The sequence below is a fragment of the Pelodiscus sinensis genome, chromosome 9 (genome assembly GCF_049634645.1).
Source record: "Pelodiscus sinensis isolate JC-2024 chromosome 9, ASM4963464v1, whole genome shotgun sequence".
Classification (NCBI taxonomy): Eukaryota; Metazoa; Chordata; order Testudines; family Trionychidae; genus Pelodiscus; species Pelodiscus sinensis.
Window position 1 is genome coordinate 58815388 of NC_134719.1, and position 9181 is coordinate 58824568.

The 9181-nt window shown below is 52.2% G+C and overlaps 1 protein-coding gene across 2 annotated transcripts in view; it reads right to left on the bottom strand.

Annotated features, from left to right (window-relative positions):
- KIAA1614 (KIAA1614 ortholog) overlaps positions 1 to 953 on the bottom strand; it is a 33786-nt gene extending 32833 nt beyond the window's left edge. Inside the window, exons 1-2 of one of the 2 annotated variants that reach the window (XM_075936809.1) lie at positions 276 to 953; positions 71 to 180 (exon numbers count right to left, since the gene is read on the bottom strand). The gene's annotated coding sequence lies outside the window, so the exon portion shown is untranslated. The remainder of the gene's footprint in view (positions 1 to 70; positions 181 to 275) is intronic. The other variant, XM_075936810.1, reaches the window with a different exon arrangement.
- Between the last annotated feature and the right edge of the window lie 8228 nt (positions 954 to 9181).

Below are 9181 nucleotides of genomic sequence, written 5' to 3' on the forward strand. Positions count from 1 at the left end.
GCAGAGGGGCAAAGCCGGCACTCACATCCACGCAGGATGGGTGGCCCCCAGCAAGCCTCCGCAGTGTTACCTTTGCAGGCAGCTGCAGGGGCGTGTCACACGCTCTTCCCAGTGCACATCACACCAGCCGGGCTCTTTGGCTTGAGGCACCTCCCCTCTGCAGCATGTGGCACTTGGCTCCTGAGAACAGAGGCAGCAGAGGGAACAGCCGCTGCAGGCCTGGCCCAGGCCCAGCCGGTTTCTAAATGCTGATGGGTTTCAATGCTCATTCTTACCTGACAGCTCCGGCCGCTGTCCCAGTCCAGACCAGTTCCCGCCTTCCTGACGGTGCTCGGGATGAATGGGGGAGGTGGGGTGGGGGGACTGTGCGTGAAATGGAAGGCAGCCCAGGTCCTGCCTGTCTTCCCAGCTGCAGTCTCGGCAGGGCAGCCGCTCTCAGGCAGCTGGCTTAAGCCGCAGCTTTTGATATTCGTGATTGGTTTCATAATCCCGATGGAAATGGCCAGGATTACGGGATGGTTTTAATCCCCCCCTGCCCCACACAGGGCTGTCGCCGCCATCAGCAGGAACCGCAGAAATCAGTTTTTTCTTCTTAAAAAGCCTCAGGCGGTTGGGTCCTTCAGAGCCAGCCAAGGGGCCAGCTCCCAGCTCCAAGCCAGGCATGGCATAGTTCCATTTCCGCCGCTCGCCCCCACTGGCCTGTCCCGTGACGCTGGAGAAGAGGCAGGGGGATTCCTCGGCGGAGTTTGCCATTGCTCTGTTCCGGACCGAGAACGCGCTATAGGGGCCAAGGGGGATTATTACTGTGCTCCGCTCCTCGCGACAGTCTCAGGCAGCATCGGCTGGACACTTGCACGTTAGGAGCCTTTTCTCCTTAGCACGGCCTATCGTCGCAACCATCTGCCACTGCCACAAGGCCGCTGGCGTCTGAAGCACTGGATGGTCCAAAGCTGCAGTGAGCGCACTTGGGTTAAACCAGTGTATCCAGTCTGTGCTCTGGCTTCTGTGCTATAACCGGTAGGAATGGAGAAAAAGACCTGGGTTTCAGACCCTGGTCCCTGGGTGCTTGTGCGGCCGCTCAGGACAGATTCGAACGCCGCCCTGCTGATTAGCAGCTACAGCTAGGTTTTGTATTTCTATTGGTGGTGCACATCCCTCCGTGCACATAAAAATTCATTCCACACATGGATGGGAAAAAATCTGCACATGGATAGAAAAGAGTAGAGGGAACATTGGTTTCAGAAGGGCCTATGATTAGCAGAGTGGCTAGAGGTCACGAGGAGAAGAATAGTGAGAGCATGGGGGGGGGGGGAGCAGAGGGAGCAGACTGAAGACAGCTGCTTCAGCAGTGTTACTGAGCATGCTCACTACAAGCCAACCAGCAAATTGGAGGGTGGGGTCAGCCCCATCCACTCCCTCATCACCTCTTCCAAGGAGCTACTAAGGCACTTGAAAACTCCATTTTTTGGCAGATAACTTAGCAATTAGCTGACAGGAGCAGTGTGTATAAACTAAGAAAGGCAAATATGATACTCTCTCAGCTCTAACACTAATATTCAGACTAAGGATGTTAAATTGCAGTTAATTGACTAGTCAAGTCAACGAGTCAATAGGCACCTCCACGTTCCTCCTTTGCAATGTACAAGAGCCCAGTACATTTCAAAGGAGGAATGCAGGACTCCGCATGCAGCCCAGGGCCATTGGGAAGTCCCGCTGACTCTGGGCTGCACCAGGGAGGGGGACAGCTTTGAAATGTACAAGTCCCCAGCAGGGGCTCTTGTGCATTTCAAAGTCACAGTGCCCCCATGGAGTCCGGGGTCAGTGGGGGACTCCCCAGCTGATCCCAGGTTCCATGCGGAATTTCCCCAGAACCCGGGGTCAGCTGGAGACTCCCCAGCTGATCCTGGTGTTTTAAGGGGCAGCGCCTGGAGCCCAGAGTCAGCTGGGGACTCCCTGGCTAACCCTGGGTTCTGGGAAAATGCCAAGAGTCCCCAGCTGACTCCGGGCTCCATGGTGCTACCCCTTGAAACACCACTTCTGCGTTTCAATGGGGCAGTGCGCACAGCTGATCCTGGTCTCAGCTGTGGGCCACTGCCCCCCTTTGAAATGCCAAGGCGGCGCTTTAAAGGGGCAGCGCTGCACAGCTGATCTGGGCATCAGCTGTGTGGTGTTACCCCTTTGAAACGCCTTGAGGTTTCAAAGGGGCAGCACTGCACAGCTGATCCCCAGCTTAACTGTGTGGCACTGCCACTTTGAAGTACCCCTTCTTCTCCCCCGCCGCCTTTGCTGCCTCTTTCTGATAGAGGCAGCAAGGGTGGTGGTGGTGGCGGCGGGGGGGAGGGGAGTGTTGACTAGCCAGCTGACTATCTGATAAGCATTTGTTTATTGGATAGTCGACTAGCCCTTAACATCCTTAATTCTGACATCTTGTGGCACGTCACTTAAGGGACACTGGTTAGCCTTAAACTTTTAATATATCTTCTTACTTCATTACTAACTCTGTGGAGAAAGAGAGAGAGACAGACATTGTCCGGACTCTTGGTTCTATTTCACCTATGGGCAGGGAGTGAGGTCTAGTGGGTTATAGCAGGGGGCAGACACATTTGGGTCCTATATATCAACATCAGAATGGCCATACTGGATCAGCCCAATGGTCCATCCAGCCCAATATCTTGTGTTCTAACAGTGGTCAATGCCAGATGCTTCAGAAGCATGAATAGAAGAGGCCATCGTCAAATGATCCATCCCATCGCCCATTCCCAACTTCTGGCAAACAGAGGTTAGGGACACATCCCTGCCCATCCTGGCTAATACCTACTGATGGACCTACTGTCCTCAAACTCATTTCACTCTTATTGAACGCTTTCATAGTTTGAGCCTTTTGCCATCCCCTGGCAATGAGTTCCACAGGTTGACTGTGAAGAAACCATTTCTTTTGTTTGTTTTCAATCTGATGCCTATAAATGTAATTAGGTGGATTTCTTGTGTTTGGTTAGTGAAGGAGTAAATATTTCTTTATTCAATTTTTCCACACCATTCATGATTTTCTAGAGCTGTAACACATCTCCCCACACTTCAGTTATTTCTTTTCCAAGCTGAAACGTCCCAGTCTTTTTAATTTCTCCTTGTAGGAAGCTGTTACTTACCCCCCGCTAATCATTTCAGTTGCCCTTTCTGTACCTTTTCCAATTGCATCTTTTTAGATGGGATGACCAGATCTGCATGCAGTATTCAAGATGTGGGCATACCGCGACTTTATGTAGAGGCAAACTGATCATTTCTGTCTTATCTATTCCTTTCCTAATGATTCCCAATATCTGTTAGCTTTTTAGACTGCCTCTGCAGAGTGAGCAGATCCTTTGAGGGACCTATCCACAATGAGTCCAGGATCTTTCTTGCGGGGTAAGAGCCAATTGAGACCCCATCATTTTCTATGTACAGTTCAGATTCTATGTTCCTATGTTCATTACTTTGCATTTATCAGCATTGAATTCCACCTGCCATTGTGAAGCTCCATCACCCTGTTTTGTGGGATCACTTTGTAAGCCCAAAACTGACTGCCAAGAGTTCACTATTTTGAGTCATTTTGCATCATCTGCAAGTTTTGCCAGCTCACCGTTTCCCCTTTTCAGGATTATTTATGGAGTAAGTTGAACGGCAGTGGTCCCAAAGCAGACCTCTGGAGCACACCGCTGTTTATTCTTATCTTTTAAGTGCAGTGCCTGGCCATGTTTTCATGTCCATCCAACAATCCTTGAAGCATGGATCATAGAACACTAGAACTGGAAGGGACCTCGAGAGGTCATCGAGTCCAGCCCCCTGCCTCACGGCAGGGCCAAATACTGTCTAGATCATCCCTGATAGATGTCTATCCTATCTGCTCTTAAATATCTCCAGTGATGGAGATTCCACAACCCTCCTTGGCAATTTATTCCAGTGTTTCACCACCCCGGCAGATAGGAAGTTTTTCCTAATGTCCGACCTAAACATCCTTTACACCCATTGCTTCTTGTCCTATCATCAGAGACCAAGGAGAACAATTTCCCCCCTTCTTCCCCGTGACACCCTTTTAAATACCTGAAAACTGCTCTCATGTCCCCTCTTGAGTCTTTTCTTTTCCAAACTAAACAAGACCAATTCTTTTAGCCTTTCCTCAAGTCTTTTGTTATCTTAGTCATTCTGCCTCCCTTTGTTTATTAACTCCCTGCCAGCGTTCCCTGTAAGCTGAGTGCTTGGGTGGCCACCCAGGAGAGATGCAAATGCTGCCCACCTGATGAGCAGAGTGCCCAGAAGTATGTTTCTCTATTGGTGCTGCACATTTGTACATAAAATTTATTCCCCACATGGATGGAAAAAATGAGAGGGACTATTGCTCCCTGTGCCAAAGGCAAAGCTGGGAGCAACACGAGCTCTGTTGTAGCTAAAAGCTGCCTGTGGGGTTGGGGCACGTGCTTTAAACAGACCTCAAGTATGCAATCCAGGGGTTCACACTTTATGGTGCCCCTGCATAGACCAGGTATGTTGTTCTGAAGCCCGTATTGTGTCTGTGCAAACAGGCCAATATTGCAAGGCAAGGCCTTTGCTGCTTTGTTTGTTGATTCTAACATGATTTGCATCTGACTCAGCCCCTTTGCAAGCAGTTCAAAACCTAGCCCGGAGCCTTTGGCCGACGCCTCCCACTTGGGCAATATTGTGCTGCTTTGCCAACTGGCCTCACCTCTTTCCTGTACTTTCCCTTCAGCTTCAGGTGCAGGACAGAGCCCACTAGCCAGCAGCAGCAGAGACTGCCATGTGCATCTGACACCACAGCCATCTACCTTTTCTCACTCGGCTGGGGCACGGCCAGGCCAGGGACGCTGTCAGCAGGCCGGCTGTCAATTTACCTTTCATCAACGTTCCACCTGCTGACCTAACCGTACAGCATCTCCAAATCCTGACTGCCACACGGCCTCAGTATGGCCTCTCAGATCCCCCTCGCCCAGCCCCCCGACTTCATGCTTGGGGGTCCCAATGCAGGCACGAAGCACTCACTGCTGAGCGAAGGAGAATGCTGCTCAGTCCAGCTCTGCAGAGATTCTGCTAGAACCTTGCCCAACCTTCGCCTGCTTGGCTCCCTGCTCCCGAGTCACAGAAAGAGGGGCCCCGTGCTCACACGCTCCTCCCCAAAGCGTTACAGGGCAACGGGGCCACCTTCCCGGGCACTGTACTCAGAGGCTCGCTGCTGCAGAGCGGCCATCGGCCTCGGGAGGCGAGTCAAGTTACGGCCAGGCCGCGGAAGCCTCTTGCAGCAGCAGTCGGCTCAGCGGTGTAGCTGGGAGACAAGGGCCTCGTCTGCTTTGCGGCTGCACCGCATGCAGTTAGCAGTGGGGGAGAAATCGGCGCAGCTCACTAAGGTGCCAACTGCACTGCGTGCTGGATACAGACACGTGCAGCTACCGCGCCTTCCCCATTCATTAGGCAAAAGGCTTAAATTGTTCTTGAGCCTTTGGCTTGAGCGGACTTAAGGATTCTTAATAAGGCTTGTCCATAGGCCAGCCACATTTCCTCATTCACTTCTAATCACCACACTGACCTAGCGGGACCCACTGAGGCCTGGAAGAAGGAATTTGTTCTCAGCGCTCGCTTTGTCTTCAGCTTCCCGGCTGTATTTCTGTTTCCAGCACAAAGCCTTTTCCTCACCCGCCATCCCGAGCTAGCTCAGCTCTGTGCCTCTCTCAAGCAGAGCACTTGGCTCTAGCCACATGGGGACCTGCTGCTAATGGAGCCCAATCAAGCCAGGCCGCTATTGGAGCTTGAACATCTACAGCAGGGGTAAAGCTTCATGGCGCTGGCATAAGCTATTCGTGAAGAGAGCCAGCCCTTGGTCCCCAGTACAGAGAACCTGGGCTTTCGACTTCAAAAAGCAAAAGCAAAACACAAAGTCTTCTGCTTTCCCCTTGCAAAGGTCGCCCTGAAACGTGAACCAGTGCGAACCATTTCGGCAGCAAGGGGAAGAGGGGGACCGAGCGATTCCTCCTCCAATCACATGCTTCGTATGAAGTGACTGGTTTCCACTCAGGGCATATCTGAAAGAATCTGTTTCCCAAGCCCCTTCCCCAGTCCTGCGTGCGATCCTGGCCAGGAGGCATTGCTCCCGGTGGCTAAGTCTCTGTCCAAGACAGCAGAACCAGCCTCAAGAGATGAAAACATCCCAAGTCAACCCTCTAAAAATCAAGAGATGAAAAGCAGGTGAGGGTAATTTTTTGGACTATTGACCTCCCTCTGCCCATTCCCAGTGCGGGTAGGTTCGTGCATGTGTGAACATTCGATCGAATCGGGACCAGGGCTGAATTGGCTAATCAAAAATGTGGTTAATCCAGAGAATCTAGTTCAACCACGAGTTCAACCTGTGGAACTCCTTGCCAGAGGATGCGGTGAAGGCTAGAACTTTAACAGGGTTCAAAACAGAGCTAGATAGATTCATGGAGGTTAGGTCCATCAATGGCTGTTAGCCAGGTCGGGTAGGAATGGTGTCCCTAGCCTCTGTTTGTCTGGAAATGGGTGAAAGGGGAGGATTACCTGTTGCCTTCCCTCCTTCTGGGGTATCTGGTGTTGGCCGCTGTTGGTAGGCAGGACACTGGGCTAGATGGACCTTTGGTCTGACCCTATGTGGTCATTCTTACGTTCTTATGAGAATGGGAAAGCATGAAGCTGCAGCATGTAGCAGCCACAGGAGAGATTGCCAACTTCTGGACGCACGGGCACCGATTGCTCGGTGAATACGGAGAGTCGGATAACGGCGGGTCCAATAAATCGGGTTTCACTCTCTGCATGCATGTTGTTTAGTGTTGCCCACTGTGACGTAGTGGGGGGTACCTTGCTGGTTGCTATGCTAGGCAGTGGGTTGTGAGTGGCCTCCACTGGCTGTTGTCTGCAGCATGGCCAGCAGGGCACGGGATGAATCGTCACGTAAGGGGGCTCCGAACCTGTCCTACCAGTGATCTCCCAGGGAGCGGAACAATGGGAAGAAGGCGGAGTGGAGCCCTGGCTGGGTGCAGGGCTGGAAGTGAGTTAGTTAGGTTTCTGTCTGGGAGCATGGAGGAGATGGCCTAGGGAAAGGGGCTGGAATTTAGGGGCCCAGTCTCCCTCATCTCAAGGGGGGCTGAGGCATCCTAGGCCTGCCCTGTAACCAGATCACATCTGTGCCGTGCTGCATCTTGGAGAAGCAATAAACACCTCTATTCTACTGGCTGGTGGAGTCTGTCCGTGCCATTACGGGGGTGCAGGAGACGGGAAAATCCCAATGCGCCATCACACCCACTCCCCTAAAATGTATTGAGGGAGGGGATTTGGATCCTGCTGCAGGAGCAGTCACCCCATGTCTGCCTGTCCCCTGCCCCATCAGATCAGCTCCCCTCCCTCATGACCCTCCAGCCCCTGAAGAATCCTCAGTTCAGCCTCCCACCCCACCTGTGCTCCTCCTGGGGTTCCCCACCTCCTACCCCTGGCCTGGAGGCGGGAAGTGGGTTCCAAGCCCAGCCAGAGCCGCAGGGAAGGAAAGGAGGAGGCAGGAGCGAGGCCCCATCTAGTCCCGGTTGCTCCTGGGAGTGGGGGGAGGAGAAGATGTAGCAGAGCTCTCCTGAGGGCCCTCCTCTCTGGTGAGAACGGCTCCCAGCTGCCATTGGGAGGGGCAGAGAATACGGCCTGGCCTGCAGCGCCAGCCACTCTGTTCTTTCTGCCCAGGGGACAATGGGCAGGCAGCCCCTTTCACTCAGACACTGGAGCATCTTGTGTCAGGCCCAGGCTGTCGCCAGCCCCTGCCCACCCCCTGCCACTCTCAATCACGAGGCCTGGAAGCACTGCCAGCGGGACAGTCCCACAGACTCCAGGGCATCAGGTGCCCCTGGTGACAGCCGGAGTCTTCAGAGGGTTTCCCCTCTTCTTTCCAAGGGGCCCTCTTGTCTTTGAGCGTCAGACAGGTGCCATGAGAGCAGGGAAATGCTCTTTGTGACTGACAGGCAGCTGGGTCCCGCCGGTAGCTGGTTATTCTCTGCAGATACATGCCAACGTTCCCAGCGTGTTTCACAGTGGCCGCTCTGGGATTGCGCCTTTCCCCAGGGAGGCAGGTGTGGCAGTGGTCCGCTTCCCTGGCCAGGGACATGGCTGCACTAGCAGAGTCTGGCACCGAGAAAGGAAACTGGGGGAGAGTGGGGGGGAGGGAGAGGCAATTGGAGGACACTTTGTGGGGGGAGGTTGGAAGTGGGGAAAGGAAATAACACAGTTTTGGGGCTGTGGGTTCAAAGCCCCCCTATTTCCTAGAAGCTCAAGGGGCAGGATGGCAGCACCAACCGATGGAAGGATAGCCCTTTACGGACTATACTCAACAGCAAAAGACTTCTTGCCGCTCACCGGTGGGGGGGTGGGGGGAGACTGAGGCACAAAGATGAGGGGGAAACCATGGAGAAGGAAGGCAGCCAAGGGACAGGGGCAAGAGAGATAACCAAGGGGATGAAGAGAGGGGTTGTTGAGAAGAAATCATGCCAAACTGGTGCTGGCTATTACTTTCGTAACCTTTTATACTCTAGATGCTCAAAAATTGCTTAATTTGTTCCAGAGCTTTCCAGGTATCAAAGCTATGTTAGCTGACTAGTCTCTAGCTCTCTGGATTCTTTTTGTTTTCCTCATTTTTTAAAGATAAGGATTACTCATTTGCCTTTCTCCTGTCCTCTGGACTTCATCCATCCTCCATGAATTCTCAAAGGTAATTGCTAACAGTTCTGAGGATACTGCAGCTAGTTACCTATAGAACATATGTGAATTTCATCAGGGTCTGCTGATGAATACATCTAACTTATTACTCTTTAACCTGTTCTCTCCCTACTTTGGCTTGTGTTCCTCCCTGGTTAATACTTTCTTGAGCATCTGGTCACAGTTTACCTTTTTAGTGAAGACTGAAGCAAAAAAGGCATTAAACATCTCTACATTCTTAACGGCCACTTTTCTCTCCTCTTCCCCAGTGAAATAAATGACCTACACTGTCCCTTTTCTCTTGCTCCTAACGTACTTAATAGAACAACTTCTGGTTGCTTTTCATGTCCCTTGCTAAGTAACTCAGTTTGTGCCTTTGCCTTTCTTATCATGTCCCTAGATGCTTGTGCTATTCGTCCGTACTCTTCCCTGCAATGCTTTCACATTCCCACTG